Genomic DNA, 18,678 nt, shown 5'->3' on the forward strand with positions numbered 1-18,678 from the left:
TTTTTTGTGCCTTTGCAGAAAATTTGAATGTCGAGCACCAAGATGTAGTGTTGAGGCTTTTTGTCCAATCTTTGGATGGGGAAGCCAGGAAATGGTTCAAATCCTTGCTGAATGCTTCCATTACCACTTGGGAAGAAATGGAAAATTATTTTATGCAGAAATGGGGAGAGAAGAGAGATCATGGATACATTCTTATTGAGTTCAATTCTATGAAGAAGAAACCTGATGAGGATATCTCGGATTTTATAAAAAGTTTTAATAAATTGTACAATAATCTACCTGTTGAGATTAAACCTCCACAGGCCGCTGCTTGAGTAGTTTTTTTTGGGGCCTTTGAATCAAAGTTCGACTTCACACTCAGAGAGAGGAAGTCTCGTACCTTGGACTAGATTGAAACTGATGCTCTTGAGTTAGAATCAAATTTTACCTCAATAGGGAAGTCAAGAGGCAAAACTGACCCAGGAGAGAAGAAAAATGGAAAAGAAGAGGCAACTTCCTCAAGTCAAGGAAGAGAATCACAAGAACAGAGGATAGAGGAGATGTATAAGATGATAAAGAACTTATCAAATAAACTGACAATAATGGAGCTTTTCCCTACACCTGATTCAGTGTGCGTTTCCTTCTCCATGCTCAACTCTCCAACTTTCATGCCTTGATGCATGGCATATAGCCTTGGCCCTACATCTGAATCATTGGATGTCTCCTTGTCAATGTTCAACATTCCAACCTTCACAAGTGGTAAATATCTCGCAAAACTGACGATTCTGCATTCGAATCCACATATATCTCTAGGAAACGTTTCTCTGACAAATGAAGAATCGATATAAAATGCATCTTTGTTTTCAACACTTGCATAGAATTCAATGCTTCCATTACTCTATGCCGAGGAATTACCCTCTTCTCCAAACTAAATCCAAGCATAATTGGATACTTAACAAGATCAGATAGTTTAAGCCTTGTAGTATTGACCAGAAAATCTACATGACTCTTCAAATTTTCATCTGAAAACCCTAGAATACCTGGTTGCTGATTTGTAATTCTGAAATTTGTTTATTTGAGAAGCCTAAACTGTTCAAACATTGCAATCTTTATTTCAAGACTTCATTCCCCATTCCAAACATTCCACATATAGCAAGTGCAAAATTCTTTGATCCCAGCTTGAACCCCAAATGCTCGCCCTATTTAAATGACTCCATTACCTTTTCCTCTGAAGCCATGAGTAGGCGAGGCTATTTAGCCACTAACTCTGATAATGCTCGACCCTCAACACCCACTCTTTTCCAAAGTGAAATTGAAGATTTGAGCTTCTTCTCACTGACATCTAATGTCTTCGTGTTCGTAATAACCAGTTTATAGATATCCTCTTCTTCCATGAAAGACCTAAGGAAAGTCATCTTAGACTTTAGGTTTGTTTCGGATCTCAAAAAATAAATCTTAGGGCTGCGATGGACCACTCTTCGAAACTGAGCAGGGGTGGTAAACCCACAACACTTTAACAAGTCCAAGACTTCTTCCAAATTTTGACTTGATTTTGCATGTAGAAATCTGTTGTAATTTTTGAAGTATTTTGCAAATTCTTCCTGTGTTTAACAACATTTGTTGATAAAAAATTCCATGACAACATTCCTGGGTGGAGTTGAGGATGGGCTTACTATTGGAGTGCAGAAATTGTCAAAATTCTGGGGTTTTACAGTAAATGCAAAAGGTAGAGAAGAAAGCACAGGCATTGACCTTAATATTGGGAGTTGGTTAGCTAACAGTCGTTTGCTCAACATCATCATCATATTTGTAAAAGAAGCAATTGCCTGACAGATGCAGGGAGCCGATATCTACTCGGACAATCTTGAAAAGCGAAGCCAAAATATTTTGAGGCAGGGCGAGTGGGGTTTTACAAGGGTTTGGGAAAAACCATGGCATACACAAAGTATGGTCACATGGGTAGCCCTCCTAATACATTCATATGGATAGGACTGAGTATAAATGCATGGTTACAACACATATTTCGCATTCCTCGGTTTAGAAAATATTTTCGCATCAAAGTTGAATGAGTGGATAAAGAAAGTGGACGGTTTTTATCGATCTAGCTGATTCATGAAATATATTAGTAGCATATTTTTAAAATGGTAAAGAAACATTTATGTGAATTGGGATAATGTGGTGTTCTAAGAGAGGAAAATTAATAAAACATTTATTGATAGATTTTTTGAATAATGTATTAAAATAATTTTGTTTAGATAGTAAAGTATTATTTTGTTTTGATTTTTTTTAAAAAGATATATATGGAAGAATTTTGAGTAATTTTTTTTTCATTTCCAAATAACATAAGTTAAGGGTTAAATATAGATGTTAATCGTTTTGGGTAAGCGAATATGATTAAGAGTTAAGAGTGAGATTTCAAATGTATATAGGACTATAAAGGAGATTATACGTGTTGATTATTTATTAAAATATGATTCACTAAAAGAATAATGATGCATTGATTGCCATTAGTTTACTTGAAATTAATAATATATGATCATTTTCAAAAATTGTTTGACCAACGTTACCAAATTTACATTTATTTTTTCTACATTCTTGTGTTTTGAGGAGATGTGGCCATGGATTATTATATTAAGAAGAAAGAGGCATAATGATACTTTGTTAAGAACATCAATAAATATTTGTGATTATAACACTCTTCTTCCACATCCACTCAAGCAACCATGCCAACTGGGGTAAACATGAGATGAGATGCTACTATGATCATATTTGACCTCTTTTGTGACCTTAAGGAAGTGGAATCAACAAAACGTCACACACAATCATCCAACATCAACTTCAAAATCTTCAGAAGACATGTTAGCCACTCAGACAGCATGTCCCTGAGTCCTACTATTGTTCTGGATCTCTTAGGCCATAGTCTCTCTCATGTTATGGGCAAGGGAGCGACCAACAACCTAAAGTCGTTCTCACAGGCTTGCCTGCCAGTGACCAGAGACCAAAGTTGCCAGTTTTGTGCTAATGACCCCGAGATTTAAGCCACTTTTTTAGGCCCATAGCTTAAAACATTGCCTAGAATAGAGTGATAGCTTGGAATCAATAAAAATATAGGGAAACAATGATGTAAAAGAAATAAGTTGAACAAGACCATAACCAGGCCCTAACTAGCCATGACAGGCATTTCGTCGAACATATCATCAACATGTAACCTACACGGTAAACAACTGAGTTAAGTGTAGGGATCTCATACTTATCTGAGAATCTCTATGAACCATTGTTCCCTCATGTCATTTTCTGCATTATCATATATTAGGTCATAGACACATTATCCATTCATATACAAGTAAAAACATGCTGAGAGCCATACATAGTTGTTGTCATAAAATATAGATATAACCAACATAATAGGAACATAAATACCATAAGCATATTATTCATCAAAATCCATATATTCATCAGTATATTTACACATGAAAATCAAGGGAATGAATTTCTCATTAATGAATGCAATGAACCACCAGAGATGGGACTACCACGTTCCACCCAACCATAGATTGGTTGAGCCAAGTCTCTCTTCAGCCAATCACCCCCATTCCATATTCAAACATGAATGTGGGACTCATGGAACACACCAAAAAACACCAATCAAAATGGATTCCACCGGAGTCCTTCACCTATACCGTGAGGAATTTGAGTGCCTCCTAGTCTCTCAGTCTTTATTGCAATCCATAGTCCGATTCAAGGATCACTAGGCCCTACATTGAGACACACTCTCCAGGATTTACTGTACATCCCATCCCGATAATACTAGGCTCAACGAAGAGAAATCCACCTCTTGGCTTTACCGTATATCCCACCATTCACCAACAAGGATTTATAGGCCCACCGAGGCACACAATCTGGCTTTACCGCAACCCACAATTTGGTTTAGGGGTTACTATGCTAGTGGCTTCGTGATCCATAGTTCGGTTCAGGGACCACTCAGACCATGTGTTTGTCAATTCGTAGATCCACCCCACTCAACTTCGAATCCAATCTGGTCATCCCACATAAACCGAATGAGAGAACCCATCTCATCAAAGCTATCAACAAATGGCAAGGCTAGATTGAAAATATTGTCACACCTGGAAAAACCCATGCCATGGTAGAAAAGCAACACATGCAATCCCATGCATGCCAAATCTAGAAAAGGAAAATACACAAGGAAGTCGATATCTGCAATGAAGTCAGTTGTAGCTTCTTGATCTTGCCTTTCCCTACGTGATCTTTGCTTCCTCTTGCCTTCTTTGCCTTTCTTGCTCCAATGCCAAAGTCCTCCAAGAAACTCTAAGTGTCCAAGAGTATGAGAGACAGAGAGAATAATGAGATAGCTCCAACACTGAACTAACCAAGTCTTGCCCACTGATCCTTAGAAGCCTTTTTATCAATGAGGCTTCTATTTTCTTCATTTTCCATTGTTTTCCTTCATTTTCCTCCTCACATGCAACCTGTGACCTTTCACCTTACTTTTTGGTGAGCCCCAGTATTGTAGCAATAATGCTACAACTCCTAGAACTCCCTTCTTTAATTTTATCAACCCGGTAGTTCGTAACAAACTTGGAAGCGACGGTGCAGTATGCACAAGTACTAGCTCTTGCCGCAACTGTCACTTGGTCAGCTGGCACAAGTCCGCTAGGAGCTTAAGCCAACTTCTATGAGCTCTTAGAAGAAGCTTTTTAATTGATGGATGAAAGCTAACTTGAAGGAAGCTAATCTAATTGGAAAAAGAAACCGAGAGCCAAAAAGAAACGCAAACCCTAGCAAACCCTAATTCTACCAGCTAGTCCTACTGACGCAAAGGAGAGCATGCAAACTACTAAAAGAGATTCCATTACTTCTATGAAGGTAAAATACATGTGTCTAGACTACCTCTATCTGAAGAAAACATCTTTTTGTAATTTTGTTTAAGTTGTTGGAATTATCATGCATGCGCTTCTAACTATTTTTGACTGTGCAGAGGTGGATCAAGGAGGAGAAATGCTTGGGAAAGGTTGGGAAGGTTCATAGAGGTCTAAGGGGTCCCTAACACCCTTCCAGAGAGTCTCAAAAAGTTTGGCTGCCAAGAAATCGTGTTTATGAGCTTCTACAGGAAGTCTGCAGGGGTTCTACAGGATGTTCAGGATTTCTATAGGATGTTCTGTAATTCTTTTACAGGATGTTTCGAAATGGGATTTTGGAGCATGGATGGAGGGAAAAAGAGGGAGGAATGAGTATGGGGGTGAAATAGGGTTGTGAAGAGGTCTAGAACTTGGTGGATGAGGCTAAGGAGCGATTGGATTTGTTCAAGGATGGAGGAAGCGATGATGCACAAGAATGTAGGAATTAGGGCAAGGTGGGGAAAGTATGGCAAATGAAGGGTACGAATCATGGACTAAGGGTTGGAGCAGATTATCTGATGGATTATGGGTAGATAGAGAAGGATAACAGGTGCTCTGCAAGTTATTTTTCGAATTTAACAAATGAAGACTTGGAAAATCAAGAACCTAATTACCTTGACCTAATCTGACCTAGATAGTAGCAAAAGAAATGGAACAAAAGTTTATTTGTACAAAATCAGATGAACTAACTATGCAACTAAGCAATCATAACCCTAAGCATGCAGTCAAAACCGATATCAAGTTTGACAACTAAGAATCCAACACTAATACTTGCATGGTGAAGCAAAACAACGTTTTTGTGGGCAGCAAGGTCACCTTTGTCCCAACTCACGATCCCACTGAGGGAGAGGTAAGATCAGAGGTGATTGAGCCCCTTTTTCCAAGGATCCTTTATGTTATTAATCTATCCAAATCAATCTGAACATGAAAACCTACTTTAATCATCAAAAGCAACCTAAATAACACAACAAGTTTTAAATCTAAATAGCAGATTTTACTCTAAGAATGCAGCAAAGACACATAAAGGTAAACAAAGGAGGTACTGGGCGCTTGAGATGGGCCCAACCCCAAGAGCTACAGCCTCCTAAGAGAGATTTAGAGCTGGTGCAAAGCTGGATTCATCTTTATTGATCAGGAAATGAAGAGTTACATCAAAACTGTCCACAAGGAGAACTTGAAAATGAGCTGACAACAAAACTAATCTATTGCCTAAAAATCGAACTACAAAATGACTACAACAAGACTATGAAATGACTAACTACTAGATAACCAAAATGAGGCCCTAAGCCTTCTTATTTATACAAATTGAGGACCCCAATAGTCCTCCTAAACTTTAGGGACTCGGCTACCCAAGACTTGTAGTTAACAACGGTCCTACTTGACTTGCTTGGCTGCCCTTGTGCTAATTGATTTGGTGGCCTTTGAACTCCGAGCTGATGGTGGAGAATTCGAGGTAAGGGCCCATAAATGAAGGGGACACCTTCCTACAAATCCTCTCCCTTGTTCTCCCACGAATTTGGCTGCCAAGTGCTCATTAAAACCTTCAATTTTGTCTCCAAGTTGACCAAAAAGGCTACACAAAGCACCCATTAGACTTGTTGGCATAATGACTAACCCAATTCACTCTATTAGCATAAATATAATAAAAACATGCAATAAACTAATGAGAATGGTGGATTAAGTTGAATTAGGAGGTTGAATGAGCCCAAATAACTATCCATTTTTGGGGCTCATCACTTTTCTCCTAATTTCCTTTATTTTCATAAATAAAATGCCAATAAATGCCTCTTCCCTTTCCAAATCCTAGCCATTTCCTTTGTCAATTTCCTTAGCCATAAACAACCAAATGAACACCCCCTAGGATGTCTTGCCCAGCATTTAGCTTGGAATACGTGTCCCGTCAACCCTGGTCTTATATATTTTTACATGGAATTTTCACCAGGGTTGTTACAGTGTTCGCTAAACATGTGATATCTAAGTTGTTTCCATGTGGGTATACCATGTGAACTCCATGTCACCTCCTAGCCTATAGTAAAGACAAAATAAATGCATATGAAATGTGTGTGGGCCAAAAGGAACCCATCTACTTGAATTTTTGTCCAATGGGGAAAATGAATTGTTTCCTCTCGATGCATAAATGGTAGATTTGAAATATAGGATGGGAATTCTCAATTGTCTCCCACATCGATAGTATTACTACTCCAATTGCTTATGTGGGCAATTACTATTCTACTTAACCTATAACCAATAGAAACAAAATTGGAAAAGTCTTAAGGGGTTTATGTTAATCATTGACATAATATTGAGCACATATTCAACATTTAATGGTGTAACTAAACTTTTATTAGATCCATATGCAGGGTGATATTGATGCATAAAGTAGATGATCCTAGGTGTACCTCCCTTAATGGCTAAGTAATATGTGTAGCTCTGGTAGGTCCTCGAGTGGTGATCCCATGCAACCAAGGAATAATGGGGAGAGCAAGTCGATGGTACTTGAACTCAAGCATTCAAGACTATTATTACAACATGATTTTTTGGAGGATGAGGGAAATAATTATGAAAGGAGGGAAGCTTTATTCCAACATACAAAATCTTCTCCTTCACTTACGACTTCCCTTGCAGAGTAACTCATCTCTTCTATTTTTCACCTTCTCATTGGAAAACATCATTCTCCTAATTTTCTTGCTCTGGCTTCTATAGCTTGGAATGTCCTCTTTGCTTCTATCCAATATGCAGAATCTTGTCCTTCACTTGTGGATTCCCTTCATTGTAACACATCTCTTCCATGTGTCGCCTTCTCATGGAAAAATGTAATTCTTGTAATTCCCTTGTGTAACAACCCTAATTAAAAATCCATGTAAAAATATATGAGGCCACAGTCATGGGACACGTATTCCAATATGAATGGTGGCAAAAACATCCTAGTGGGTGTTCATTTGGTTTCTTATGGCCAAGGAAATTGGCAAAGGCAATGGAAAGGCATGAGGCAATTATTGGAATTTTATTTATGAAAATAATGGAAATTAGGAGAAAAGGAAGGTGAAAGGTCACAGGTTGCATGTGAGGAGGAAATTGAAGGAAAATAATGGAAAATGAAAAAAATAGAGGCCTAATTAATAAAAAGGCTTTTGAGGATCAGTGGTTAAGATTTTGAAAGGTTTTGGTGGAGCTCTCTTCACTCTCTATCATACTCTTGGACACTTAGAGTTTCTTGGAGCACTCTTGGAGTTTTGGAGCAAGAAGGCAAAGGAAGAGTAGGGAGGCATAAGAAGACATCGGGATCAACAACTACAATGGATTTTGCTTCCAGGTACTGAGTTGCATGTATGTTTTCCTCACTAGTTTTGGCATGCATGGCATATGTGTGTGGTTTGTTGATTGTGATATGTCATAGGCATGTAGGATGGTCGGGATTAACAGTGGATTGCCTAGCCTTTCCATTTCCTGGATAACAATGATGATTGTGGATTTTTTTTCCCTATTTTGTTTTGGTTGGTTCTCATGTCTCCTTAGCTTGGGTTGAGTTATTAGTCCTGGAAGCCCTGTAACAACTTGGGTTGAGTTACTATTCCTAGAAGCATTGGTTGGAAAAATGCTCTAGAATCCCTTGGTGGGTTGACTTATTGGTCCTGGAAGCCCTGGTTGGACAAACACTCTAGAAGCCCGGTAAAGGATGTGGGTTGAGTTACTAGTCTTGGAAGCCTTGGTTGGACAAACGCTTTGGAAGCCCTGGAAGGCTTGGATAAAGATCATTTTGAAGATGATTTTTTTATGTTCAACCATGAGGTGGAATAATTGTTTGATGGGTTGAGGTGGGTGGCCTTTGGAAGCCACGGATGGTTTTGGATTGATTTTTTCTATGAGATCCCACATTCATGCTTGGAATATGGCACAAGGGTGAATGACTAAAGAGAGATTTGGCTCATCCATTCTACGGTCGGGTGGAACGTGGAAGTCTCATCCCGGGTTTGGATTTTGCATCATCAATATGAGGTTATTTCTCCTTGTATTTCTATGAGTATTATACTGGATTATAGGTGGTTTATATGACTGTGATTTCATTGGTATTTCTGCTGCTACTATGCTAGTTATATATGTGTTTTATGACAGTAGCTATGTATGGCTCTCATAATGTTTTTACTTGTAAATGAATGATCAATGTATTTATGACCTAATGGATGAAATGGTAGTTAATATGTTGAGGCATCAATGTCTCTTAGCGATTCTCAGCTAAGTATGAGACCCCTATGCTCAGATATGTTATTTACACCTGTAGATTACATATTCGTGATATGTTTGACGAAATGCATGTCATGGCTAATAGGGTTCCAGTTAAGGTCTCATTCATGTGATTGCATTTATATTTTCATTACATTGTTATTTTACTATTCTGAAGATGTGATTCAATTTTTGGCAGTGACCTGGTTTCTGGGCCTAAATTGGCTCAAATCCTGGGGATGCTGGCATAGCATTGTGCAAAAGAGTCTCTGGATGATGGCTTGCAGGCCTGTGAGTGCATACAGAAGTCCTTGGACATTGGCATGCCCATAGCATGAGAGCCTCTAGAGGTCAAGTGGTCCAAAAGCTCAGTGGGACCCAGGGACTAGTTGGCAGAAAGGTTGGATTGGTTCCTGAGGGTCATAAGGTTGATGTTGAATGCTTGTATGGTGTGTTTCCATCGGTTCCATTTCTTTAACGTGACTTAAGAAGTTGAATCATATCATAGTGGCCTCTCATTGCATGTTTACCTCGACTAGCCGGTTGCTTGGGTATGTAGGTTTTAACCTTGTACAGAAATTACCTGCATACGAATTCTAAAACACAGAAAATAAACAATGCGAGAGCATAACACATAAAACACATATACACAGAGATTTTCGCCTGGATCCCAAAACTGGGACTACTAGCTTGATTTTTCTTTATGTTCATTTCAATGTTATAATACATATTTATACATGCCAAAGCATCCAATACCATGGACCGAAAACCATCGCGTCCAAAAAACATGTGTGAAAATCATGCACAAAACCAAAGGTGGGTCTGCCCAACCTAACATAGGTTCCAAAACCAAAATTTTCAGGGGCGCTGCTCCGGACCCATAAAGTGGGGTTACCTGCACACCTCAAACCCCCTGTGACTCCCCTTGCTATGCAATTGGCACAACGAAGGGGGGGCTCCACCCTCCTCCTAACCCCTCGGTTAACTATGTGGGCTAGTCGTGGAAAGAATATAACACAACCCAACATTCTTCCACTTGTTGTTTTCTTTCCACAGGGGGCCACAAGAGAGATGAGTCATTTATCCAGCCCTGCAACGCCCATTGTTTCTCTACACCAAGGGAACTTCTCAGAGCTCACAGATTTTGTCAATGCATCTGCAGTATTCTTCAAAGTGTCCACCTTTACCAGCAACACCTTTTTGTCTTCTATCATATCCCTCACAAAGTGATATTAAACATCAATGTGCTTTGTCTTTGAATGATATGCAGGGTTCTTTGCCAAGAAAATTGCACTTTGGCTGTCACAGCCTATCCTTATAGCTCCTTGTACTAACCCCATACTTGAACACAATCTCTGCAACCAAACTGCTTCCTTGCTTGCATGAGTGGCTGCCATGTATTCTGCCTCTGTAGTTGATAGTGCCACTGCAGATTGTTTCTTACTCATCCAACTGACTGCACCTTCAAATAGGTTAAACACATACCCACTTGTAGATCTTCTCTGATCCAGATCTCTAGCCCAGTCTGCATCAACAAAGCCACAAATATCCAACACTCTGTCCAATCTTGGTCTTCCTTGGTAGCACAAACCATAATCACTAGTGCCACAAAAATACTTGAAAACCCGCTTCACTGTTGTCCAATGCTCCTTTCCTGGTTTTGACATAAATCTGCTCAATACTCCCACTGCATGTGCAATGTCTGGTCTAGTACAGACCATTGCATACATCAGGCTACCGACTACACTTGCATATGGAACATGGGACATGTCCTCTTCCTCTTCTTGTGTCTTGGGACACTGTTCAACAGATAACTTTACACCTACAGGAATAGGAACCTTCACCGGTTTACTATCCTGCATATTAAATCTCTGCAATATTGTCTCAACATACTTCCTCTGGTTTAACCAGAGCTTCCTCTTTGCCCGATATCTTTTAATTTCCATGCCCAAAATATAGTTTGCAGCACCAAGATCTTTCATGTTGAATTTGGAGGACAATTGGGTCTTCAAATCGTAGATAATTTCTTTGTCATTTCCAACCAGCAACATATCATCCACATACAAAACCAAATAAATAACACGGTCACCAATTAATTTAAAATACACACAATGATCTGCTTTTCTTCTGGTGAAGCCAAGTCCCCATATAAATGTATCAAATTTTTGACACCGCATCCTTGGTGATTGTTTTAACCCATACAAAGACTTCTTTAACTTGCATACCAATTCTTTCTTACCCTTCACCGCAAAGCCTTTAGGTTGTTGAAAAATGTGCAACAAGAAATGCTAATTTAGAATGTGCTAAAAATAGACCTGCTAAAAATAGCATGTTTAAAAATAGCAGTTTGGCCAGTGAGGTCATTGGCGGCATTGGGTGAGAGGTGAAACTACTAAAAATAGAAAGTTCTAACAATAGAATTTCTGGGTCCCTTCCTCTTTATAGCAGCCCCTAGTCTATCTATAGGAAGTAAAATTAATTTTGGTCTTAACAACAATTTAAAACATTAATTAATTAATCTCCATGAGTTAATTAATTATGGAAAATTAAACTTGAAGTCTTTGTGAGCATGCACATGAGTTTCGTCCATTGATTGAGGGAATAAGCATGAATTCTATAATGAGAGAATCAGTTGACTTAGTTCTAACTAGTCAAGTCCAGTTAGATTATTTTAACAAGTTGTTAAAATAATAAAATATAGTTTGTTAATGCTTGCACGCATGTGGCAACTATTATTTTAGATAATTGAGGATTCACTCATGGATAACTATTGCATGTCAGTTCTGTCAGAGACCTAGTTGAGATTAGATGTGGGACAGTGCACTATCAGATGCTTAACTATTTCTAGTAAGTAGTTTTTGCATGGTTGAGGAACTAGTGTTCTCAAGGAATACGTAGTTGGAACATTGGTTGTTTTTGGTATGTTGGAATTAATAGCATATGCTTTTGCTATAATTTCCTAAGAAAACTACGTAAGGACCATAGGGAAAGCCTATATAAATAGGGCTTGGGTGGTTCATGAGACATATTTTCATATCTTCATAGTTCATTGAGAACTGAATAGCTTGAGAGCTAGTTCTTTTTGTATTGTGAATAGGATTTCCACTTGATTGATAATAGATGGTTGGGGTTTTAGGCTGGTGCTTTCCCCTGGATATATCTTGTGTTATGTGTGATTATTTCTCTTGATCAGTTATGCATGTTTCTACTTGGTGTTGCTCATGAATTCAATTATGCTTCCGCTTAATGTTTTGTAGAAGTAGAACAAGTATTATGCTTTAGGACATTGCATATATCGGTTTGTTCTACAGGTGAAATTTCTACATGGTATCAAAGCTAGCTAATTTGTAGAGAAAATTCTACATGTTATTGGAGCACAGGTGATCAAGCAAGAACAATATACTAGCAGGAGAAATTTGAAGTTTATTATTCGGGATATAGATCTCAAGTTCTTATCACATCTATTTCATCGATGGCGTTCTATGGTTTGAGGCTTGAGTATGCCCTTGATGGCAGCTCAAACTATATAGCTTGGAAGGATCACATGGATGCAGTTTTGGAAGATAATGGCCTTAAGGATTTCATTGATCAAGAAATTCCTAAGCCTATTGAAAAGACTGAGTAGGTGGAATGAAGGAAGTGTTATAGACATTTTTGTGCCTTACAGCTATAAGCATGAAATGTCCATAATCTAAGGGATCCAAAGTCCCTAAACATGTTGTTCCTACCCCTAGAGGAACAAGGCTAACAAACCACAGCAATTCACAGAAGTTCTCCACCAGAAACTGCTAAAAAACAAGTCAATTGAGGATCAATTCAGAGGCTCCACTAGCTGTCTGCACTAAAATGCAGAGATTACACTGGCTAGGTGCACTGCAACGTAGGTAGAAGCACTACCAGGGTGCGCTGAGCGGGAAGTGACAAATGTCAAGTTCATTCAACGAGGTGGAAAGACCCTGGAAGCTTCCAGAATCTTCTCCAATGACACTTGCCTCAATGAATTCGACTAGTGATGAGTAAGAGGCTCTTAGTCTCCAAGTGGAAGCAAGAACTGACAGAGGGAGAGGACACTAGTCAGATCTCAAGCTGACTCATCCTCTCTCCAAACATCTATATATGGATCTCTCCTCCATGAGATCCAGGAGGCTGGAATTTTGTTATTGCAAAGAATTGCTGTTGGTTTGAGATTGGAATCATTGGGTGCTTAATGCTTTGAAGGGAGGTGAAGATAGGAATTTCATTTGCTGGGAAGGAGATGCTGGATTGAAACTCTCTTGGTTGTATCTCCTCCTGAACCTTGTTATTCATCAATAAAGCTATCTTGGTTTCTCCTATATACTGATGTATCTTTGATGTATGATTGCATTAGTATGTTTAGTTTATTTCTAATCCTGAACTAGTTATGAATATGAATCTATGTCTTTGTGTAGTGTTCTCTTCTTGTGATCTTGCAGGGACCTGTTGAAGCTGGGCGAGCGAGAAGGCAAGTAGCTGGGAACTCTCAAAGAGAAGAGAAACTGGATCGAAGGACAAACGGAAGACACCGGTTAGTCCATCCATCTCTCTTCATTCTTAATTCATAAAGGAAGAATACTAGAATAGCTGTTTCTGTTTGTTGCTAAGGCACTGTCACACCTTAGGTGGATAGGATCGTCCTGCATAGGCATTTTTCCCCACAACAAATTGGCGACTCCGCTGGGGAGATTTGTTTAGTCATTTTATTTGTGTCTCTATCATTGTTTGTTTCATAGACTCAACAACAACAATCGAATTGCATCTGCTATTCTCAGATGCAAAGTAGACAGCTGCTGCTTTGATCCAATCACTGGATTTGTCTATGATCTGAACAATGGACTCACAAATGATTTGATGATCCTTTGTGATAGATCTTAGTCCTCCCTCAAAGCATCCCTTTGATTGTACCTTGCTTGTTGCTTTTATTTGGCCTGAAACCGTAGATTAATCAGCAAACTGTGACCCAGAACCCAGTGAGGAACTCTCGTTTCTCCTTCAGCGCAGACTCTGTGAAGAGGTTCTGCATTTCAACGCAGGTCTCGTGAAGGCTACCTACGCTGAATGTCAAAACCTCTGTGTTGAGGGTGTGTTGATCCAGTTAGGCCTTGTGCAGCTGGGGTTCTCTGCTCTGTTTTGCCTTGTTTTGATCTCTGATTTTTGCAGCCTGTAACCAGCATAGGTACCTGTCTGATAACTCCTTTTCTCTGCTTAAATTCCGCCTCCTTTTGTACAAAAAGACTGTGAGTGTTTTTATGTGTTTGTGGTGTCATTTACAGTTTTCCTTTGCAAGAGTGAAATAATCATCCTGTAGCCCTTGATTCAGATCTGTTGATTGTGATCTTAGGAGAGAGTTCATTGGCTGTTTACAGTTGATTATACATTTACTTTTGCTTTTGGTTTGAGTTTGTCTCTTTTAAGTGTCGAAACAAGTGTTCATTTCGAAAGTCGTAAAGTGTTGTATTCTCTTCTACCCTTTTTGATTTCGAAAAAGTAAACTTGTTTGTATTTGTCATTTAAAAGAAAATTCAAAGTTGTACAAAAAGCTTTCTTTTTAGGCATCAATATTAAGAAAGCGGAAAACAAACACCTGCATTGTGCATTTGCATCTTGATAGTTTGCATGCTTGATTTAGGAAAAGTGCATTGGAGTGTGCTGATTGCTCTTTGAGAAAAGATGGTGTCTTTCTTTTCCCTTTGTAGCTAGGATTTTCATTGTTGAAAAGATATAAAAGCTTGCTTATCATCTTTAGATTGCATTTAGGAATTGTATCATACATCTCGTGGTGATCCAAAAAGGCAAACTTCTACAAAGATCAACCTAAAATAAACTGAATGAACTTAACAATGCTTTGTAACTTAACGCACAACATAGAGGTCTAGGCTAGAGACATGTTCCGGCGTCGTAAAGCCTGGTGACTGTCGATCTCGCTGATGGTGGGTGATTCCTTGTGAGGGACGATAGCGCCTGTACGGATTGTGCTCCCACGTACCGTCGAGTATATATTGGGAGACCCCTATAGGCATAAAACCTTTATCCTTAGGAAGCCGTGTCGGCCGCCCTACTGATCGCAATGCACTGAACACAGCATTCAAGAAGATTGACCGCCCGTACCTTAAAAAGTATTCTGCGGTTTTGCGAAAAGTTTGGCACACCCTCTACCTAGAACTCCAGAGCAGTTCCTTTTGGCCTTTTTCAGACTCTATAACAGAAAAAGTCCATCCGAGCATTTGTCACTTCGGGCTCGTTAAAACATCGAAGGAGACTAGAGTCATCTTTAGCTTTTTCTCGACTCTTTAAAATTGAAAAAGCAAGTTGTGTCTAAAGCGTCGTTAAAATTTATTTTAAACGGAACAATCACCCCTTCTTCCTGCGTTGATCTTTAGGTTGAGAAAATGGAGCACACCAACCAAGGAATTCCCCTTGGTGGAAATCCTAGTCCCTTCTCCTCTTGGGGAGATGTTGGTGCGCCCCATATGGCCACATTGTCGCTTCCAGGACTGACAATTGGCTTGCCGGTTTGGCTCTTTTCAACCAATGTCGTTCAGAACACCACTATTCTTGAACAGTCGAATCAACAGTTAGACCAGACCAGAGTTACCCACCAGCCTTCTACTTCATCTAATTTTTCCTCTCCTCCTTCCTCTTCGCTTGACGGAACTGGTAAAACAAAAAACCAAGTTCCTAAGGAGAAGAAGGAAAAGAAGAAGAAAGAGAAGAAGAAGAAGGAGCCAAAAGCGACTGGGGGCAAACAAGTGTCGTCTGACAAAAATCCACACACAGCACTGACTAGGGCTAAATCGCCATGTGTCATATGCAAGGGAGACCACTTCCACAGAGATTGTCCCTGCATCCCTCGGATACTAAGGGACTGGTCTCCCCGTTTGCACAATTCGGTGGCGTCAACCTCTGATAGCCATGTTGACAGCACACCGTCAACTAGTGAAAGTGAAGCCACAGGATAGAGAGGGAAAGCTAGATTTCCCTGCAAACTGTGTGAAGGCGACCATGCCATCCACCGTTGTCCCTTCTTAGACAAGGCTAAAAGAGTTTTGGAAGATCACCCGGTTTTACCAGCGCGACTTCCTCCTGGATATCAAAAACTCCTGCCAAGTCCTTCACCAGTTGAGAACCCGGCTGGCCCGCTCAGGTGGTCAGCCGAAGCACCTATCATTGAGGATGAACCATCCGAATCCATACCTGACGAAAGTCAAAAGGTCGAGGCGGCAGTTGACCCGGTCTTGCCTTCAGAGGTTCTATCTTCGAATGATACCATCACAGAAGAGAATAAAGACGACACCGTCCAAATTCTCTTCATCAACACAGACTCCAACGAACAAGGGGGCAATTTGCCCATTCCTTTATCGTAGGAAGGAACTTCGTCAGAGTCATACCTGGCCGTCTATTCGGTCCCACCACCAAGCAACCTAGTTGTATCCTTCGACTGGAACCAACTAGGCAGACCCTGGTTGCCAGCAAGCATACCATTCAGAATTATCGTTCAAATATACAGAATGGTAATGGCTGGCACCATCATTGATGAGGGGGCATCTGTCAGTATCCTTTCCTCTATTGCTTGGAAAGCGCTTGGTTCGCCAGCGCTTTTGCCTGAAATGAGAAATCTGACAGGCTTTGATAAAGGAACCAGTCGACCTTTAGGGATTCTTCCCAATGTGCCAATCACATTGAAAGGGAAGACCGTTCAAATGAACGTGATGGTCGTTCAAGGACCCTTGGATTATAACCTACTCCTTGGACAAGACTATATATATTGCATGGGAGCCATCGTCTCCTCACTCTTTAGAGTAATGTGTTTTCTGCACGAAGGAAGAGTGGTCAAGCTCGTGGACCAACTTTCATTTCCCGGATCACGCATCGCAAATAGTCATACACCATCCCTAAATGGTCTCTTCACGCAAGAAATGTCTCAACCCACGATCCGTCCTCCCGATGAGCGCGAGTGATTCAGAAGGATATGACTGGAACCCAGGGGCATGCGTCCTGGTCTGCTTCGGCAGGAAAACTTTGGGTATAGGGTAGGTTTCCGTGGGAGAATATGACTAGTCCATACCTCGTTCGACATGGAAGAGGGGTTGTTCTAGAATAAGATTCTTTTGTCAAAGTTATGTGAGTTGACAGACGGAGTCTCTCACCTTTGTCTATTTCGGTAGACATCGCTGAAGAAGTGTCTTGTTTGATGTGCAAATGAAACAATCTTTGGGTAACCTAAAAGAGGTAGGCCTTTCCTGGTAAAACAAATGTTTTATCTGCAAATTGAGGGGTAACCTTGAAATCGTACTTTATACCTGGGGGCATGCAAACCTTTTTGAGTGCAAGCAAGGGGCGGCTATTTATTTTTTAAATTTTTAGGTCCTCCCTTTAAACCTGTAGGTCTAACCCTTTAAACTCGTAGGATTAGTCGTTTCCGAACTTGCATAACGAAAGGATCCGGAGCAAAGCTTTGTAAGATCTAAGCTCCATAAAAAATAGCATCTTCAATGAGACATTCTTATCATATGACTGGATTAATCGAGCAGTTTTAGCACACAGTTCATGCTCGTTAAAAAATAAACGCAAGATCCGAGCAGTTTTAGCACATAGTTCATGCTCGTTAAAAAATAAACATAAGATTGAGCAGTGTTTTTCCGCGTTTAAGCTCGTTAAAAAATGAACTATCTTCCGGTAAATAACCATTGTGAATGTAACATTATCAGCCATTAAAGCCTTGGTCGTGTTTGCACCGTCACCTCCACTTTTCCATTGGCCGATCGTTCACCTCCATATGATTGTTTACCCATTTTGAGGAACAGCTGCGAAGAGTGATTTCACTAGCCATCCTTGTGACACTGCCGTGATTGGAAAATTCCAACCCGTACCTGGAATCAGCTGCTAACCCGTTTTATCACTCGTTCCTCAAAAGACGAGTCTTCTTTAAGCTCTTTTCATCTGACTCGTAAAATATGAAAAGATTGTCGAGTTTTGGCCTTCCAGCTCGTTAAAGTGACCGGAAGTGCTATCCCTCCTCTATATTTTAATCTTTTTGGACCTGAGGGATTATTGCACAAAAAGATCGAGCGCTTGTTTTGTTCGGCTCGTTAAAATTATCGAAAACTCATCCCTTCTGTATTGTTTTATACTTTTTCGGACTTAAGGGATTAGATGACGAAAAAGGACTTTCGGAGTTGACTTTACGTACCTTTTCAGACTCTCTAAAAATGAAAAGGACTGAGTTATCTTTGTTGTTAGACTCGTTAAAATCATTAAATAGCGACAAACTTGTCTTTAGACGAGAACGAGTTTCACTATCGCTAGGCTCGTTAAAACATAGTGATGGGCTTGCCCGAAGGGCAAGTTATAGAACAAGCATATGTTATCCTCCTCAAGCTTGACAAAAATAAAGAGGTACTGGTCAGCAATGACTGGGGAAAATTGGGAGAAACTCAAGAAAACTTTGATGGTAGCAAGTCGCTCTTGAACATGACACTTTTCCTCCGTACCACAATCGGGTTGGGTTGTTTCATTCACCGGTCACATCACCATGGTCTCACCA

This window comes from Pinus tabuliformis, chromosome 9 (assembly GCF_031772625.1).
Source record: "Pinus tabuliformis cultivar Carrire ecotype Pingquan chromosome 9, CPIR1, whole genome shotgun sequence".
Taxonomy (NCBI): domain Eukaryota; kingdom Viridiplantae; phylum Streptophyta; class Pinopsida; order Pinales; family Pinaceae; genus Pinus; species Pinus tabuliformis.